This window comes from Haemaphysalis longicornis, unplaced genomic scaffold (assembly GCF_048455015.1).
Source record: "Haemaphysalis longicornis isolate Haplotype H1 unplaced genomic scaffold, Haemaphysalis longicornis Haplotype H1 scaffold_4, whole genome shotgun sequence".
Classification (NCBI taxonomy): domain Eukaryota; kingdom Metazoa; phylum Arthropoda; class Arachnida; order Ixodida; family Ixodidae; genus Haemaphysalis; species Haemaphysalis longicornis.
Window position 1 is genome coordinate 38,615,106 of NW_027526361.1, and position 20,496 is coordinate 38,635,601.

General features: G+C 49.4%; 1 protein-coding gene across 4 annotated transcripts in view; it reads left to right on the top strand.

The window, feature by feature from the left end:
- The window catches only part of LOC144178522 (irregular chiasm C-roughest protein-like), a 413,379-nt gene that overhangs the window by 294,463 nt on the left and 98,420 nt on the right, over nucleotides 1-20,496 (top strand). For all 4 annotated transcript variants that reach the window (XM_077706443.1, XM_077706440.1, XM_077706441.1 and 1 more), the window contains one exon: nucleotides 16,995-17,057. The gene's annotated coding sequence lies outside the window, so the exon portion shown is untranslated. The remainder of the gene's footprint in view (nucleotides 1-16,994; nucleotides 17,058-20,496) is intronic.

Consider the following 20,496-nt stretch of genomic DNA (forward strand, 5'->3'; position numbering starts at 1 on the left):
AAGCAAAGCCCTTGTGATCGACTAAATACACTTAATGTACGAAAAGTAAAGCAGAGGTTACTATTCCCCAAGTCATCGTCAAGACCTCGGGGCATGAAAGCTCGACCCACCCAACATGTCAGCGCATTCTTCAGAAAATATCCAAACTACGGGATCCTTTCTTGCGCATATATGTATACTAAGCACGGTGTATTCATTGTGCCAGCCATAATGGCGATACAAATCGAATTGCCGGTGTATCTTGCCATTCCTCACGAACAAACGCAAGCACGAGTGCAGGAGGTGCCCGTTTCAACCGTGCCACGCCATACGCTTTCGATCTGCTAGAATATGCATGTCGCCGGACACAGAGCCGGAAAGTCTGAAGGTGTGGGCGAAGCTGTTCGAAACAGCCCGTTATGTCACGGCAGCTGCTTCCATTCGAGCTCGAAAAATAAAGGGAAAGAAGACGAACCGGGGAAACATGAAGACGGAAAGAGAGACTTAAACGCAAATGAAAAGAAGGAAGGGGGCACTATCGTGATCGATGCACCGCGAGGCGGCGGCCCAGCCGTGGTGAACCCCCTTTGGGGGCATTCATTCTTTATGAATTGCATGTGCCCGGCCGCGTCCACCGAAGAGGCCTAGCTAGCTCTCTGAGCCTTGTCCGTTTCCAGTGTGCGTCTGTGCGTGTACGTATGTACTCACGTGGGTCAGCCGGATGGATGCTTTTCCTTTAGTAAGAGGGTTGTTTTTTCCGTGGCGCACGGCAACGTTCCGTCCGATTGTTCATGCCCTGTCGCGCGTGGGCTTTGTGTTTTCTGATCCCCAGTCGCGCCCCCCTCTGCGTACGTGGACGCCGTGAGCGCCCTCGGATTACATAGCTTTAAGGCTTACCCAATCCGCTTGGGGAGAAATGTGTCTGGTGCTGGTGCCGTGGAGGAAACGCTCTCTCTTTCTCTCCCTTAGCGTGATGTTCCAACGTAACACCACCCGTTACTTCCTCTTTTTACACTTTTCTTTTGTTTGTTTGTTTGTTTGTTTGTTTGTTTGTTTGTTTGTTTGTTTGTTTGTTTGTTTGTTTGTTTGTTTGTTTGTTTGTTTGTTTGTTTGTTTGTTTGTTGACAAAGCAATGTTCAATAGCGGTCTGTCTTGGTGTCAAGGCGAGAGTCGGAACTGGAAGCCACCTGACTGAGCCTTTAACACCGGACAGTGCACGCAGCAGGCAACATGAGCGCAACATACTTGAAACCACATTTGAAAGTCTCAAACGCTAAACACACACTATATCAAACATTTTATCGAATAAAATACCGAATGTTCAATCACATTGCGAATTATCAAGCGCATACAATAAAAGACACATGCAGAGTATCGAACACGATAGGGCAATATATGTGAAAATGACAGAATCCGTGGTCAACGCATATATGACTAACAAGACGCATAACCATTAAGGCCAAAGAAAGTGCACGTTCTTTTGGACTGAAAAACCAAAATGTACACAAAAATTACGATTGTTGGAGGGAATACATTTTACTTAGTTCTCCGAAGACAAAAATAATGGGCAAGAAATTGACGGCTGTTTTCGTTCGCTGACACAGATCTCAGTTTAGCAGTATCAAGAAGTTCTCACATAGTAGCGTTAGATACCAGTATGTCTAGTCGTTTTCTCGTCAACAAAATGTCAAGCCATTCAGATATTTCTTTTCTTTCTGAAATACTACAGCCGCAGCAATGCCAATGCTCACACCATGTCTTGAGCCACATGGTTGGATTTTTACCATCTTCGTTTTTCCAGCTGGTGGATTGAGTTTCATATTGTCATGAGCGAATTAAAGTTTTCAGAGTACAGGAGTGCGGTGTTTAATGAACCCGACGTTGATTGTGCTCCGTTATTTTATGGCAACCTAATAAAACTTATCCGCTTGGCTTTAACTAAGCGTAGTTCTCTGAGTTCAATTTCCCCGCAGCCCGCAGAAATCTGGAGAGAAGCCGCAGACGCTGCCGTCAATTGGTTGCTAAATAATATCATGAGGAAACGCCCACTTCCGGAAAAAAATACGCGAGTACTGGCAAACGAGGGCAAGGGGAGTTGCGCGCATACAAAATGGAAGAGCGTGCGAGTCCTGATTCCCGAGCAATCACGCTGATGAAGGCATCGAGGTAGGTAACAAGAGGTTGCTCGCGCTACGGGTTACCGCTCATTCCGTATTCATTTCCCTTTTCCGCCTTCTCACTTCCATTTATTCCGCTTTCGTCTAGTTCTCGTCGTCGCTCGGCTTCTTTCGTGACCGAGCATTCTTGGTTTCAATTACGACGATGCAAACGGCGCCGTGTCGAGGTTTCCCGCGCAAACACAAGAAATGCGCGGGGAAAAAAAGACGCCCCGCTGACCCTAGCGTCGTCGTTCGTGCTGGGTCGAAGGCGCGCACAGAACGACGCCCCCCGGGTGGCGGCCTGCGTGGGCGGTGAGCGCGTCGGGTGCGCGACATTTATTGCGTGCCCGGGCCGAATGATCAATCAACGATCGGCGCGCTCGTTTTCCTATGCCACCGGTGCCGCCGAAGACGGATTGCAGCCGGCCAGAAGCGACGTGCACGGAACAACGCAGTCTCCTGCTGCCGCTTTCTGGTCGAGCTGCTGCTGCTGCTGCCGCTGCATGTTGCAGGGCTGACAAACAAAGCGCCCTTCGACATTGTAGTGGCTGTGGTCGCGACATCCAAGGCGCACGAACAAGTCGCGCACCCGCTGTTAGCTCTGCGTGCATAAAAAAAATAAGTGTTCCGAAAAATAACGTCATCACATGCATAACATCATGGTTTTAAAAAAGCGTCTTCATTTTTGAAGGAGAACAGTTTGGCCGGATTCCCTGCTTTTTATTGAGACGTCTGGCACATAAGCACTAAAAGAGAGGTAGGAATGCTGCGTGCGTGGGTAATTAAAAAAACGAAAGCAGTGAAGAACCTTAACAAATATCGCCTGCATAAAACGGTTCTGTATTGGGTGTTCCCCAGAGCATGATAATCGATTACGAACATGCGTTCTTTGAAAGGGAGGCTTATGGTTCAGTGAAAACAAATAGAGGAACGAGATTAATGATTAGTCCCATGAAAAAGGAGCTTTTCCTGGTGACGTGGACCAGGAAAGCCTTCAAGCCGCGTTCGTTGTAGTTGAATGACGTTACGAGAACAGCAGTCACTCTTGGACAGAAATTAGGAGAGAATTCAAAGAGAATTGAAGAGGATTATAAAAGAAACTTGCGCTTTCGTGTAAAATATTTCCGGCCTATATTGTATATATTCTAGTTACCATGGTATTTGATTCCACTCACAGATATATCCGCAAAGCAAGCAGCGCGAGTCTTCCTTTTTAGTATATCTTTCCCCGCAGTTATCTTTCTGAAGTTTGTTGCTGCGGGACTACGTGACCCAAAATCTCGGCCCGGAACTCGTGTGAGTCAACGAAGACAAAACTCTATCGCAAGCCCCAACGGTGTACGAGGATTATTTGGTCTGTAGTGTCGGCAACGATCTCGCGATATCTTCGTCTTTACTTTGCCATTGCGACACATATGCCAGTTAACACACGCCAGCGAGGAGTAACCAGACGTAGTGGACAAACATTGATTTCTTCTGCATTCAGTTGGCTCTGTGTCGCAGGCGTGTTGCGCAGCGTCGGCATATCTATCTGGCCGCGCCGTTTGGGGTGCGTGTGCCCCCTTGGTTTTTCTGCGTCCCACAGTAAAGGGCTTGCCACAGGCTTTCACAACCAAACTGAAATGGAAATAGCGTGTGCACCGTACTCCTAATGCGCTGCCTACGTGATCCCAGCCCCCGTAACTGCCTGGCTAATAGCGAATTCGGTCTGTCCCGACCGACGCGTTATGTCATCAATGCCGAGCCTCGACGACATCGCCTGCCGTCCGGGTGTGTTTTGGTCAGAACTAACAAGAGTTGCCAACGAATCTGACCAGTTCATTGAATGATTTGTGCCTTTTTCGATCTCTCTTGTCAATGAACTCCACATTAATTTTTTACATAAACCATGCGATTCGAGAGAAAATGCTGGGTACGATATAATCCTATAGCCTAACCGGAACAAAGTATGCCGGATCTGGTTCCCGTTTAACGCGTTTCTGTTGCGCTTAAATGCTATCACCATTGCGCAGAGAATTTGTTGGCATTACAGGAAATGCTGCAAATGTATTCAAATTTATTGTGTTGTTAATTTGTATCTTTTTGCCAACACGCAGCATCAAGAAAAGCTTACAGTGCCCATTTCGAGATATAACGTGCGTTTTTTTTTAATTATTATAAATTGCTGAATAAGTATTTGTTCAGCAGCGCACCGCGCTACATGTACAATAAAACAATTTGCCTTGTCTGAAATGAGAAATCAGAAACTTATTTTTGTTTGCTTGTTTGTTGCTTGTCTGCCCTTTGTAGATAAAAAACGAGAGCTCTTGACACGAAGTGTCTTGCAGTAAGTACAGTCTAGCACAAACGCCCTTCGTCTCGGCACATTCCCAGACTATGCGTGTCGGGGCGCGCCTGAGACTGTCTGTAAAGTTGCTCCCGGAATAGAACCGCTGGCTGCGAATCACGACGCTTTTTTGTCAGCCGCTGCAAGTCTGGACGACTCGGTTGTTTAGCAGGCACTTCCTGGGGTTAACGGGAAGGGACACTTCCGGTGTAGGCTTACTTTCCCAAATAGCTCTCGTGCTCTAGAAAGGACTCGCCTTGAACGAATATGACTGGCAACAAAATGAGGCTCACCACTGTTAAGAGCTTCACAAACAATCATGAAACCTGAGTGTGCAGATCCTCAGCCGATCAGGTACAACTCTAGTAAAGGCAATTACACAAGAAGGAACAAATCGAAATAAAAAAACATTAAAATTAAAAAAAAAATATCCCGGACCATCTCCACTAACGTGAAACGTGGAGAGCGGCGAAGCATGCAGTGTATAAGTGTATTATTGGCGCCTTGACGTTTTTGCCAATGGAGATGAAATCGTCTGTGCGTGTGTGTGTGTCTGTCGGGGGGGGGGGGGGGGGGGGTAGAGGTGTACAGCTTTGCTGTAAAGGTCTCTTGCCTATGAAACATGAAGCACTCCAGCGCGAGGCGTAAACGAGTGTCCCGGTGCTTTTTTAGTGCGCGTTACGTTCTCGCGCGAGGCGCAAACGAGTTTCCAGGAGTTTTAGTGCCGTGACTGCATGAGCCGACGCTTATAACGATGACATCAGACGCCAGCAGCCCCAGCCCCCACGGAGCTTCGCACCTAAAAGATTAGCAGTGGGTTAGCTCGGCTATGCCAGGATATACATAGCGTGAGCTAAGGTTCAGCTGGGTATTCTTAGCTTTCCTGGTTGTCTAGGATTAGCTTCATTATCATGCATATTGATGCTTCAATGACACACTCACGGTATATGCATTATATGACTCATGTATATTTTTCAAGCGGCTCCGGCGCAGCGTCACCAATCGCACCAGAGCTAAGCTGGTTCCACAGGCGCACGCCGGTGTCGCTGCGACACACGAGCCATCGGTTCCACACCCGGTCACACCTCGCATGATCATAAAGTGGACAGGGCCGCCACGTGCGGAACGGAGGTCGGCGAAGACGCTGGGCGCGTGGGGTGTGTGAGAGGCGCCGGGCAGTGAGCATTGTTCTGTGCGCCGTGTGACGTCACTGCTCCTCGCGCATGCGCAGCACGGCTCTCCAGGAGCCACGCGAAACTGCTCAACCTCGGCCAGTGTAGCTAACGCTACAAAAATTAATGATACCTTCACATATAGAACTCTGTGAAATTTCTGGTATACAACCAAAGAGTGCATCATAGCAACATATATAGCTCACACAATTTCAAAAATTAACTGTGGCATTCGAACTTGTTTGTAATATTCAACAGCAACGCATCGATGCACTTCTTCAAGATTATGATTTTTGTAGTTTTTATTCTTCCGTGTATTTTTGACAAGCGTACAGTCTTTACCGCCGTATCTCTTGCCCTCTTCCAGCGGGACTGCTTAGCTTTTATGACTAAAAGTTCGCAAGAAAAGCATTAAAACTTCCTCTTAACCCACACCACCACCATTCAATGCCTGTCATCGGTCTTATGACTGTCACGGCCCCTACTTCCCCCCTGCATTATTAGCCATTAACTCCCGCGTCGAGTCCACATCAGAACCCGCACTGCGCTTAATTAACAGCGGACTCCCCTGCGCCAGCGCACGGCTCCTGACATGCCCTAAACGCCGGGCGCTGCTGCTGCTCCCTTTGTTTCGACGCACCTCGCTCTACAGTTGTTCCCCGCGTCGTGCGATTATCGTCGTCCTGTTGTTCCTACCGCGCAGCGCATTCCACCCGAACACGACACGGCCCTCGGCGCTTCTGTACATTTCATTTCCCGCCTTCTTTCTCTTTGACCCCAACTCCCCTGCTCTTGCCGCCGTCGCGGCACGCCAACACAACGCGTTCCTCCGGCGGAATTAATGGCCGGCAGAGCGGGCGATCGCCGCTGCCGGCGGGTTTGCTGGCGGCGAATCGGCTAAATTAGTGCAATTCCCCTTACGGGGCAGAGAAGCATTAGCAAGCTGCGCTGCTAACGAAGGACAGCACCTAATGACGGCATTTCGGACAGCCACGTAGGCCTAATCCGTTCATTCTGCTGCTCCGCGAGGGGGCGAACTGCCCATGGGGCGACTGCTTCTACGGTGAAACTGCCCGCTTCGCACAGCCCTGTTTTCTTCATCGCAGTGTGTCAGGCGGCGTCGCGTTAAAGAGAAAGAAGCACGCGAAAGACCCCAGGGTGGCGGTATGCACGCCCGTTCGTATACAACGTACGCGGGAAGCACCGAGCAAATTGTTTCGTGGCGCGGTCCAAACACGGCCCGTCGTCGTCGTGTCCGTTTGCGTTGCATCGTGCAGATTCGCCCTAGGGACAGCTAGCGTGTGTCGACGACGCGGACGCTGTGCCTTCGTCGTCCTGTCAGCCCGTTCGTTCGATGCACGGCTCTGTGGATGTGCGCCCCGAAACAAATGGGCTTCCGCGCGTATATCTTTCTTTCTTTTTTCCGCCGGATTATTGCAGTTGCCTACAAAATTGCGTCGCATTGTCAATCACCACCCAAACGATGCCTGCTCTTTTCTATTTTGATTCGGTTGTCAGCGACTGATTGTCGCACAGTTTTGATACAAATGCAGAACGTGACAGCTAAGTGACGGGCCTAATAAGAAGGAATCCGGTTATGACGTTCACTTACGTGTAGAAACGGTGTGAATAGTAAATTAAATTATGGAGAGACCTGTTCAGTGCCTTAATTAAGGACTGTCTGCTTGAGGACGAATCAGCTGGGTGGCAAAAGAAGTCACCTATCTCTTCAAAGAGGCAATACGAGTCGCGGTGACGAAGACAGACGGATGCGTTATGAAAACAGAGTCCCAGTCGTTGGTAGCCGCAGATTATTTCCAGGATGGCCTCGTAAACGCCGTCGCATGCGTTTATTATCGAGTTCTGTAACTGCACAGAGTAGTTATACGCAACGTTACAGACCGAACTTTTTAAGTCACAAAGCAGTAAAAATTAATCACGACAAATTCGCCGCAACGTATTCTTGTTTTAAGCTAGGTTCTGTCACTGTCCCGTGGCGCAGCTGGCAGAATGCATGGTGCTTTAGCGCGTAAAAGAACCCGCGTAAGCTGTCTGACAACCTTGTAAGATTGCAGCGTCGTAAAGACTCGCGCTGTTTGGGCACGCAGGTGCGGGCTTGGTTCCCTTACAATGAAAAATCACGCAAAAACAGCGGGTCGAGCTTAAGCAGAACTTTTACTCGCCAATTCGGTGCATCTCCCCTCCGTTGTGCTGGGCAGCACTTTTGACCCCCGCTCTCCCAAAGCGAACACCAGCCCGGTATTCTTTAGCCCGGGCCGGTGGTGTACCCTGCGAAACGGAGGCAAGCTTCCCCGGTTGCAGGGACCGTAGCCCCGTCCCTTCCCGGCGTCGGCGGACAAAACAAAAGCAAGAAAAGAAAACAGGTTCAAAACAAGAAAACGAGCGCTTTCCCCCTTTCAACCCCCGTCGGCGTCACTACTTTTTTCTTAATTTTATTCCGTTTCAGACAAAGTGAAAGGATGAACGCATCCATTTTTGATACTCATTCATAGTTTACGGCTTTAGGATTGATCAACCGGTGCTACCAAGAAATACTTGCACACCCGCACTGATAGACGCCTTCTGCCTTTTGGAGTGAATCTCACGTCTGTTTTGACGCAGTTCCCCATCTCGCACCGCACCGGCGAAAGGAAACAAGATATGAAAGTCAGTGAGAACAGCACTGGGGACGACTGCACACACATACAATGAAGAACTTTCGCAAGCTCCCCGTCGGCCCTGCAAGGCCCGTCAATGCACGCTTTCATGAGCATCGTTCGCTGCTACGTGTGTTGACATCAGACGGGCCATCTCCAACACGTGCGCAAAGTCAACAAGACTGCTGTCTTCCCCACATCGAGTGATTCGTCGCGTTTATACGACGGCGACGCGACTCTTCGTAGTCCCATCCCAGGCACGCCACCCCATTCTCAGGAACACGCCACTCGTTCCCTTATCCGCCGCTTTTCGCGTTACATCATCGTTGCGGCGTTGACCTCTAACTACGTTATTGGATTCCAAGAAGCTCTTCGGTTGTATAAAAATATGGTAAGTGGATACGAGACATTCCTGAAGATCTAGTGAGAAGTTCGTTGGTCTAGTAGAGCGACTATAAACCGGTGTTAGATGTTGCTTCGAGGGTTGCTCCATCTTGGGGGACTAAACGGACAGGGTACCTACTGAACTCTCTTTTGAGGGAAAAGGGAAAATACAAATATATGGGTGATGGGTGTATTACACGTGCTGGTACCCCCTACTCTATTTTGATGGATCGCGGTTGATGGGAGAATACCGCTGTGGAGGACGAGGAAAGAGGAAAAAATAGCTCTACTGTCGCTTTTCCTTTCTGGTCTCAGCGAGACGTTGCGGAAGACAGGTTGTTCTGGCCATCGTGACTGCGAGAATCTCTTTGTTATTCTAACGCTGCTTTGGTGCATAACCTTGGTGGAATGTTACTTGGGCTGAAGGGACCCCAAATAGTTCTCGATGCATTCAGCAGCTGCGGAATATTAATCGTGAACTATTTCCCCTGAATTGGTTTAGTTAGTTTAATTTAGTTTCTGTTCATTGCTTCTACCTCTGACAAGAGAAAGAAAGGTTTTCTTACTGTTGGGCACCACATAACACTCAACAGCCAGCAGAAAATAAGTAAGACAAAAACTGTTTGAAACACAAAGCCGAAAGCAAAGAATCAGTCAAATTCAGTGTAGCACGCTTTTTAGTACATTTTGAAGGGCGTGATGGTCAGATGGAGTGGCATCAAAACTCGGGATATTTTTGTTACCATCAATCATCTGCCTCGAATCATCGTGTCCGCTGTAGTACCCCTCGTCCGAAACAGCATACAGACGCCAGCCCTCATCTGTTGAAGTTCGTCCAAGTTTGGATGAAATCGACGCATTTCGTTTCCCTAGTTTGTCTTTCTTTAAAGGGACCCTGCAACACTTTTTGCAACTTTTTTTTTAAATCTTAAATGCCTGCAGTCCGTAGTCACTCAACACACTTAGTATATATATTATGGGGTCGCAAAGTACCTCAGCCAAAAATTACTGATCTATGCTCATCATATAACTTGTAAACTCGCTCAAAAGATTTTTTTTTCTCTTTGCCAGTTTTGGCGTTCTTCGACGGCTCGAATTACGTCACTAAGGCCATGCAGCGGCTGTTGGCAGGTTTTCCTTCAGTTGCAGCAATGAACGCTTTTCGATAGCAACTTTAGTGAAAAAAGCCACAAAAACAAAGCAGAAATGGAAGGCGTATCTGGTGCGACGAGCAGATCACGCAGTGCCGCTCCGTGCTGGCGATAACTATAGCTTTCGCAATGGTTCCAGACGCGAACGAAATAGTGAAAGCGCTTATAGAAAGTGTTGCAGGGTCCCTTTAAGTGCAAGAAACATTTCAATCACTTATGTTATTTTCCCTCCCGGCATTGTCCAGTTTTACGCCTCCACTGTTGTCGTGTCACCACTCACAACTGAACAAGGCTATCAGGTTGAACGCTTACACGTTACGATAAAGCGCACCGTTTTTCAACGCCCTACTTTTTCTTACTTTCTAAGAGGTTTTATCTTCGATGTAAAACTTTTCTGTTATTTAACGCTGTCAGGACAAAAAAGAGTAAAAGAAGCTATAGATTTTCCGACCGGCACACCTTGCGCCGAAGCACTGCAGAGATTTCTTCACATACCATTATTACGAAGTCCCTTCAGCCTGGAGTCAGGTTAATGCTTGCGCGTGGCTAATCCTACCACACAGGCAAAAGTTTAAAGCGAGGAAGGAGCGGCGGCCCCATCGTCCGATGGCTGCGAATACTGTCTGCTCTCAGGCGCAGATCCGGCGGCACTCTCCGACAAGAATGGTGCTCGACTTCTTCGTTCGCCGGTAAAAATAGAACTCTTCTATCGGCTTCTGCGAGCTGCGGCGGCGAGACACAAGGGCCCGTCGGCGGCCCATGAATGAGACAACGGCGCCCGACGGCGGGGGGTGAGGGCCCCATTTTCTAAAGAAGACCGTCCCGTAAACGCACGTGGGGCGCTGACTATCAGTGTCGGCGGTCTCCTCTCATTAGGCTTTTTCTTGGGCCGCGCGAAATATATGGCGCTGCCCGCACTGAATCCGTCTTTGGCGCGCGCGTGCGCGCAAAAGGGGGAATTCCACGCTCGGCGACATGGAAGCGTCACGCACCCCGGAATGAATTGTCTCCGCCGGTCGCCAGGACCCGCTGGCCCCGGGGACAGGGAACACCCCCGCTGCCGAGATCGATGACTCGTTCCCTGAGCGCTTCGACCCGCGTAGCACGCAGCGCCGGCGAGAAGAGGACAGTTGCTTCGTATCCTGCCGTCCTCTCTCGCTAGGTGCCTATTTCCCTTTTCTTTTTTGCCTTCTGTTTCCCCCTCGGGTGTCATTTTACTCTTCTTTTGTTCCGTGTGGCTACTGATGCTCGCCTTGGCGTTGCTCAGCTTTTCCCCACTCCCCGCTCGTCTCCTCTGCTGCGCCGGTCCTGTTCTTCCACACCCATTCATTCATCCCTCCAAGGCCTCCGCCAAGTTCTTCTTCCTCCGCCTGATCGCCGCCGACTAATGCGGTAATTGTTTGGCTGGAACGAGTCCCCAATTTCCGGCCGGAAATCCGACACGTCCGCTCGCCTCCTCAGCTCCTCCCGCGCTTCCTTAGGCCCCTTTCTCTTTTCCTCCTGGGATGCGGCCGTCATCTTCCATCTTCTCAGTCTTTCCCCACCCAGGGCCGCCTTTTCCGAGGCCGAAGGGGGACGAGCACATTTGCCGGCAAGGCTGCCTTCCGCACTCTCTCGCCGCCATCAAGCCCTGCTTTGGCCTCTTGGCTTTCCCCTGCAAATAGCCGAGTTGTGGTCACGCGGCCGCCCTACGCATCTGCCGCTGACAGCCATCCTCCGCGGCCTACGCCGCATCACCGGCAGAAAAGAAGGGCGTGCAATGCACGCGCCTCCCACTGAAAGGCTTGCTTCGCACGTGTCCCCCTTCCAGTCCCAGCGTGGGCAGCAGGGACATCTCACAAGCCTAGTTAGTACATTATTGCCAGCAGGGAGGTCTCGTATGCGCTCTTCGCCGCAGCATATCGTTTCCTACTCCCCCCTTGTTCCCGATTTGTGCGTACAAGCGCGACCGCCGCCGAACCGGAAGTGAACTTTGGGGACGTGCGGAATGTAGGAGGGTTCGATTTAACGTGGCCCAACCGCCGTTTCTAACTTGAGTGTGTCGGCAGCGTGTCTGCGGTGGCACGGCGCCTCCAGTCTGTCCCGGACGGGTGCTCAACCCCCTCCGCCTGGCTCGTCTGTCGGCGGCCTGCGCTCGGCTCCAAAGGTGAACGCCTCCTGGGAAGGCCGGAAGACCAGCCAGGCTTTGTTAGCCGAGAATGCGCCCCTATCCGTGGGTGGCTTTCGTTTTGAGGGAGCGAGAACTAGAGATGAGGCCGCTGCGGCGGTTTTCGCTGGCGGCTCGTCTGTCATCGAAGCTTGCCAAAACAACTGCTCGAGGCGGTGTTTCACGCAAAACCAGAAATTGTTTACCGGCTTGTCTTATTGCCGCTGTCGAGCATCGCCAGGAAAACATGAGGTATTCAAGACTGTTGTAACACGGAGTGAATTTTTGGCGCCAACTTCGTGGCAGTTGGCTACAATTTATGTTGACTGAAAATTTCTGTTTTGGCAGTTGTTTATTTTTAGTAAGTGGTAATAAAAACACTAACAGTAGATCAAATAATTTATAGTGGCGTTCGTTTTCTGTTTGTACAAGATATGAAAAATGCAGGTTCCTCAGAAGAACGCGTTAGTTAGGGCGTGTAAAAAAATGTATCTAGCTGCTCGCCTAGTTGCGAAAACCAAGGCTGCATGACTTGCAGTTTCAACAGCAGAAATGCATAAATACTATTGCTCCCAAAGCTTACCGCCCGCTGGCGCTAATTAGAGCCGCTTTTATGGCAACGGCGATGCCTGCAAACTTAGTGTTAGGTAAACACTGGTAGTAGACGGTTTGAGTAAAGGTTAAGGACGTTATGATGATTCGAGACTATTTTTCTCTTCCAGAATTTCACACTGAAACGGTTACACGATTTTCCCTCCCACGGTATTAAGGTGTCCTGCTTCTTTTCTCAGGGTGCTTTCGAAATTCTGTGACTTCGAGGCGGATATTGTGGAATATTTTTAAACACACCTCACGAATATCCGAACTCATACTCGACCTTACGGTCGCCTTCGAGGCGGCCCAAGAACGGAAAAGTGCGAGAACACTCTTGTTTATTTTGCGTCTTAGGCTAAGCCACTTTTTTCAAGCCTTGAATAGATCGCCCTTAAAGCGCCCTCGGAGGAAAGGATACACAGCGCGCGTTCTTCTCTGCGTCGGCGGTGGCTTTCGATTTCAGTGCCGCTACGCAAACACTGCGCCGGGATGATGATGGCCGAAATCAGATAGTTTCTCCCCGCTGCAGCACTGGCCGATCTCGAGTCGACGTGCGCAGTTTGCTGCGTCCGGGCCGCAGATGAGCTTTCAACTTTGTTGCCCGCCGGGCTATATACGTTTCATCGCAACGCGGCAAGACACTGCCGCGCCCTGAAAGACCCTTTCGTGAAGTATTTACCGTTGGCGCGGGGCCCCTTTCAGCGAGATTATTTTCTTCCACCCGGGCTGTGCGCGGCGTCGTTGGCTTATGTGTCTTGCGGGCCCCTCGAGTTGCAGCAGCGGTCCTCTTCCACGGCGCGCGGCGTCCTCGCCGGTCGTCTCTCAAATTGAATGCGCGCTGGGAAGGAATCGGCGTGGAAGACAATGATGCTTTCTATATATATATACAGCTCGCGTGCTCTTATACAGTACCTGGGAACAGCGAATGGTCGATTTAGGGCCGTCTTCCGTACACCTTGCCGATAAAACTAAAACAAATGTTCATTTTGTTCCTTTTCTTTTTCTTTTTTGAACTGCTCCGACTGTTCTTGAGAAAAACTAGTTTTGATTCACCGTCTTCATTTCTTTCTAACTGCTGAGTTAAACTCTAGCTCTTTATCTCTCTAACTTTGCCCTCTAACATTAATCTTTAACACTAATTTGGAGGTGTGACTTCTAACTGCAATCTCTAACTCTAACCTGACCGGGATGCGGAATGATAGCGCTCAGTTGAGTAAGTACCCCAGAACGGGCGTGTCACGTGCGTATGTGTGCACGAGCTACGAATTAGGCCTCGTGCGCTGAGGGCCACCTGGGGTGACTCTGTCCGCAAGGGGCTTGACTAATTGACTTCGTATCTCGCGTAATCTTCGGCGGTCTTCACGATAACAATCGCAATTCACTTTTGCTACTTGATACCACGGGAACGTTGTTGCCTGCTGCTATGCAGGCGGGACTCCTTTGCGACTACTTTGCCCTTAACCGTCGCCAAGGATGCTTCGCCAGCAATGACCTCATGGACAGTAGCTTCAGTACGCTTGAAAGCACAGCGATGGAGCTGCGCGAATCGCGACTCGAACTTGAGCACTCTGGTATTACGGAGTTACACGTCGACCGCAACATGCTGCACAAGCCACCAATATTTCACTTCAAAGCAAATAGCGTCAAACACTAAGATTTGTAATTCATATTTTCCCCTAAATAAGAATGATACGACCTTCAGTAGACAAGCACTCCCTCTTTACAAGGTGTCTCGAAGGTCTTCTTCTGGCCTGTCAGTGTTTAATAACTTTATACGAAATATTTTACGTGCTATGAGCTGAACTGAATGTAGTGGCTTCATCCTCCTTTCTTATTACGTTTGAATATGGGAACGCGGGGAAGTTTACTAGGTACGTGGGAATGCCCAGGCTCGTAGGGTTCCTCCAAACGCTGGTGTGCAATGTTTTCAGCATTAAACGCGACATTGCAGTCGTTAATGCGGTAAAGTTCTCCGTTCTCCTCTCGCTTGAGTCTGCTAAACCTCACAATATCTTTTTTTTTTTTTTCGTCTGCTCTTTCATCAAAAGCCTCAGTAGAACGAAGCAGCCAGGACAGGTCCTGCTCCCTCCGCCGCTACTGAAGGCAAAATGAAATTTAACTTCTCTGAAAAGAATGCTCGTCACGTTGGCGGCTTCATCTTGGGAGGCACGCCATTTTTATTGCGGTACCTGCCGCACATTGGGCGTCAAGAGAAGAGGGATCTGATAACAAACAAACAAACAAGCAAAAAAAAAAACACGCCAAGCGAACAGCCGGTTGCAGCGTGTCGCTAGCCGGGCTTCACGCCATCGCGCCTCCAAGCAAGTGCGTTCGCTTGCCTCCCGAGTCTCTTGAGGCGCTAGACGCGTCGCTGCGCTGTCATGAAAACCCGTCCGCGCGACGCGCTTCTTTGGCCCGGAAAACTAAATAAATAATTATCCGCCAGAGAAACTGCAATCCAAGCCCCTGCTGGCAGTAAACTGAGACCTTCTCTCGGTGAGCCGAGCTGCGCGAGAGTCGGACGCACACCCTCCCTTGCGATGTTCGCCGCGGGGCCGCAGCCCTTCTTCTTTCCCAGGAGGATGAGAAGACCTTCGCACGCTCTCCGTCGTGAGGTTTGTGCCTCGTGCGCGCCTTCTTCTTCTTCCAGGGCCATTCAACGCCGCCATATTCCCGTCCCTGCCACATGGGCCGTCATTCAGATCGCGCTCACAACGCCCCACGCACAACCTCCCCCTCCCCGCTGCGCGTTTTCCACCACGTGTGGTGGCCAGCTGGGGGGGACGCAACCCTCCGGTCGTCGTCGCCGTGAACGCGTGCTCGCGTGTGCGGGCAAGCTGGCTGCCTCGCAGGGCGCAGCGTCGTGCGGCGGAGCAGCCCCGCTTCTGGCTCGGGACGGCGGTCAGGCCCGTACATGCTGCCCGAATTCTCGGGAATCGGTCGCGCGCGAGTCCTCAGCTGTTGGGAGATCCCTCGCGGAGACAAAAGGGAGAACGGACTGCCGTTGATTCCCCAGCGGACACGCCACCGCCTGAGACGGACTCGGCCCTCTGGGCGCGACCATTTGCGGCGGCACCGGCGGTGCTTTCATGTAGGGACTGTCGCTTGCTCTTCGTAAATGCCTTCCGTCATGGCCGGAGAGGCACCCTACTGAGGTGCGTCTATATTCGAACACGGTCGAGGCAAAGTGCCTTATTATTCTTCGAGGCGGCAACGGCGGACTTCCTCAGGGTGCTTACTTGAGCGTGTTGCGTACACGTGGACTGGTCATACTTATTGTTTCGCCGCCAGCTGCCCTTTCTCGTTCTTTCTTTCTTTCTTTCTTTCTTTCTTTCTTTCTTTCTTTCTTTCTTTCTTTCTTTCTTTCTTTCTTTCTTTCGGAAAACAAGCCTAACTGGAGAAAGTCGGCTTCCATCGTTTTTTAGCTGTCGGTCGGCGAAGGGCGTAGTACAAAGCGCACTTGGCCAACTTAAAGGGTCCTAAATATGGAGTCGAGGCGAATACCTTTTTTTTTGTAAATTCACTTCCCTCCTGGCGCCCTTTCAGTTTAAATGTTCCTCGGGCTTTCGACCATGCATTCGCAGGGAATCGGATTGAAACGGCTGTCTGACGTTTTCTTTTCTTTTCGGTGCGACTGTAGTTTAGCGAAGTCCCCGCCGTCTCATTTGGTCGTGCAGTGAAAACCCGGCGCGCTTTGTGGAAGTGCGTCGAAGCAGGCAAATGACAGCCCCGTGGCTTCGAGGTGCGCCTGTTACGAATAGAGCGGCTGGGAGAAAGGGGTCCATCTGAGCCTTTTCTAAAGGCTATGCGTGGGTGCTGGGCTGCACGTATGGCCCTTCAGACGGAGTTGCCAGCCTCTTTTCGTTAATCTGCTAGCCTTGTTCACAATCGCTGCCTCGTGCAGTTTTTATCTTGGTTTTAAAAGGAGTCGTCGGAACTGTAGAGGCGTAGTCACTGAGAATTTGAGTGTTTCGAGACGCTCGATGATGAACGGGGACTATTTCAGTTTACAGGAAGTAAGTGTACGGGCTGAAGTTGATGCCATGCACAAAAAACCTGAGAGATGAGAATGGGGAATTCGCATAAGCCGTGTGTTTCGGTAACGAGAGCTTGCTACGTTTGCGCTGACTTACGTTAGGCAAGAAAAAAAAAAGATTGCGCATGCTACATTTTTTTATTGAAGACATCTGTTTGTGGAACTATTGTTGTTAATAAAGGCGTAGTATCAATCTGTTTAGGCTCTTTACATGTAGATTAGGAGCAAAATAAAAGGCACTAAGTGTGTGTCCAATATTCGTCTCTGCCATTTAGAGTGAGCGATTCATATTTTTACCAAAATTTTACGCTGTGAAAGTTAGACGATACTGTTCGTAGGTATACGAAAATAGCGTTGAATTGATTTGTTTTATTATCCTCCTCTTTACAGGTACCGAGTCCAGGCCAACAAGCTTTTATGAATTCACACTTAGCTTGCTGCGCGGATCTTTTGGTAAGTAAAATATTGCTGCCAATTTTAATAAGATTTTTGCAGTATAAGAGAAGTCATCGTACTTTAATAAAAATCAAGATCTAACTTCAAAGAAGCATGCCACGTTGTACAAAGAATAATTTACGAACGTTTGCTTCACTCATGCATAAATTAGTATCCTTCACTATGAAAAGAAAAAGAAACAGTCGTGGCGTGATAAGTGCTCCTAAACCACTAGGCTTATGCCGCACTTGTATTGAATAAAAACAAGTGCCGTACTTCTCTAACAACGATAACATAGCAATAGTTAAAGCCAGTTGTATGCAAAGATATCGCGTAATTTGTCAGTCTGGTGAACTGCCATAAGTTAAGCGTGGCGGTCATAGCGTGAGTCTGAATGTCATACGCTCACAGTGTAATGCACGAGTACCTTCACTATATTATTTGTGCTAAGATGACATTGCCTTGGTGGAACAATCCAAGCAGCTCCGTTTTGTACTTCAATCTGTTTCTGGATTCCAATAAAAAAGTGGACTGCGGGCATTCGACACATTTAGTGGGTTTCATTCGATACATTTAGTGGGTTTGGATTTTTGTCTTCAGTTATTGTTTATTGTCACGATTACTCCAATGTAACACATTGACAAGTGTCGAAGGCGGAACTACCGGTCTTTGTAGATTCTGCTCGGAATGCTACCTTCGGTAACCTGCAATGTGTCGAAGATATTCTGGAATTGCTTTCAAGCCAGTGCGGTTTCCTCGCTCGTTATTCACGCACATATCGTTTACCTGAAAATACAATTGGCACCACGTGACAGCCTATAACTGGGACCTTAGGGTAAGGCCGCCCACCACACGCGTTCTCGTACGTGTGCGCCTCACCATACCTACCAGCAGCCGCTGTTTCGCGACTCTAATTTTTCGCAAAGTGGCGTCGAGCAAAATGCTAAAATACCGACAATCGGCCCATGCTCTGTATATGCCTTTCGCGTTCTGTGGGTGTACATAACTCCGGTAAGAACTCGCCGATAGGGATAAGACGTTTTTTTCTTGTTTGGCATGTTCTGCCTAACTGTGATGAGAATTTCCTGTGGGCGTACACAACGAAATCCTTTCGGTGCGCGAAGCATTAGTACCATGTTGCGCTGTACGAATGTCATCTCAGTTTTAAAAACCTTGCAGTTTGCGATAAAAGTGGTAGGCCGGCTTTAAAACACAAAAACTGCTAAAAAAAACGCTGCTGAAAGCGTCCAAACCTATTCAAATACGAAAAAGCAACCTGAACGCGCGAGAGAGGTGTAAGCCATCTCCTTGCAACGAATCAAATTGCGGGGAGCGGGGTGGCGACGATAGCGGCAGCTCGCGCGGTGACGTGATAGGGCGCAGCGATGGGGGGCATGCCCGCCGGAGCGGAAAGATCGGCGCGCGAGAGATCCTTGCTCCCAAGGCTGCTGGCGCCGCGACCGCCGCAGTTTGGGCGGCCGCTGCCTTTTCCCTGGAAAGACCTGGGTGCTGCGAGCGCTGCGGGTAAGATTGTTGCCAGAAATAATCCGCACGCGCGCCCACTTCTTGGGCAAATGTCAACAAAGAGCCAAGAGCCTTCCTGCGGAGAGACACGCCGGCTAAGTGCGCCGTAGAGGCGCTCAGCGGGCGAGAGCAAAGAAAGCGGCTCCTCTCCTGCCTTTCTACGGTACAGGTCCACCTTTAGCTCAATTTTAGCCTCGACATTTCGGAACGTTATGCCTCCTAGTTCTTCCACCCACAACTCGACAACTGCAGTCTTCGAAAATGTCAGGAATAGGTCGCACGTAGACGACCAACGAAAGAAAAATTTGGTCTGGTCGGTACAAAACTTCAAACTTTTGGATACAGCGCGTAGACGCGACGAAGGAGAGTGACTTCGTCCTGTTCCTCCTTTGTCGCGTCGGCGCACTATCCCAACTCTGGAAACGTGGACTGCATATACTAAATAGCCCGTTGAGACGAGTTTTTTAGCACTGTTTTATTCCCGGATACACGAAGATTTCACTGACGTCATATCCGTCGCGTAAATGACGACTACTACGAAGCAAGCGACCTGTAAAGGGTGCACCCCTGTACACAAGGTCGTATTGCGAGGAAGCGACCTTTAGTACTAAAGAGTACGTTATACTTGTGGTTGTTCGCTTTCGGGTTTTATATTTTAACGCGAAATGTTTTATGCCGGGATACACCAAGATTTCACTGACGTCATATATGTCACGGAAATTACGCCAGTACACCTTTGCCGAAGGAACCCGCCAGCAGGCCGTCGCTCGCAAAGCACACCCACACGACAGCTGCCGACCCGCAAATCATGCTCAGCTGCACGCACATTTCCCCTTCGTGTTTTGCCGATTCCTATGACATGGAAATGAACCACACTTTTTTCTTAGTGTTGTTATTTGAAGGATTTCCGAATAACCTCACTTTTACGAACTCAGTATCACGAGGTGCAGAACCTGTGTGAAGGAAAATATCGTCACTGCACATCAAAACAGAAAGCAGGACTAGATCGCACCCCCTTTTTCCCAGATCTTGTGGCGTGTCTGGGGACTCCAATGCGTCCATTCTGAATGCACTCACAACGAGAAAAAGCGACGTCGAGGGTTAGGTTACTCGGCGCATATATTTGTTCCTTCCGACGTGGCTTGTACTGAGATTTGACGCAATTTCACTCCCACGGTTTCATTTTGTTTGTTCGAGTTTTATGAATGCGAAAGTTAGTTCTGCAGCGAGATATGTTTCAAAATCTCGATGCGCTGCATAAGCACAGCTATGAATCGTAAGCTTTAAGATAACGCCTTTTGAAGCGCGATGATATTAGCCGCCAGCGTGCGTGCCGTAAGACCATAAAGACTATGAAGGAACCTTGCGCAATACACGCCATTTTGTTTGGAGTGCTATCCTTTGTCAACAAGTAAAATTGCAAACTTGCTTGTTTGGAGTACCCAAGCCAACAAGCCTAGTTTGAAATACGGAGAGTACTCGAAGCAGTTTCAGCATTGTTCGTTCGCGCTAATCGCTCTGATTACGCAATTTCCACATCGATACAAGTGACTGGGCAGTGTTGTTAAATGTGAAGAGGTTAAATTTCCTTGCTCAACGCAGTTTCATTAGTGCCGAAAGTTTCACAACGTTCTCCATTTTAATGCTTTCGTGTACATGTCTGCGGGTTGCCAAGCTATGTAGCTTTTCAAATGAACGCTGTGTTCTACTAATGCTAAGTTTGTCGCAACCGTTGCAGAGTTTCTAAACAACAGAGTCATCTGACGTCCTGGCCAACCGAATGGCCTAAGGCATTGCTCCGTTCCTCTATAACTCACGGTACGTCTGTTGCGTCAGTAACCTGAATTGCGTTTAGTGTTTGGACAGTGCAATTGTCATATTAAGTAACTACAGCATGAAACACAACAGAGACCGGAGAAATTCTTGTACCGTC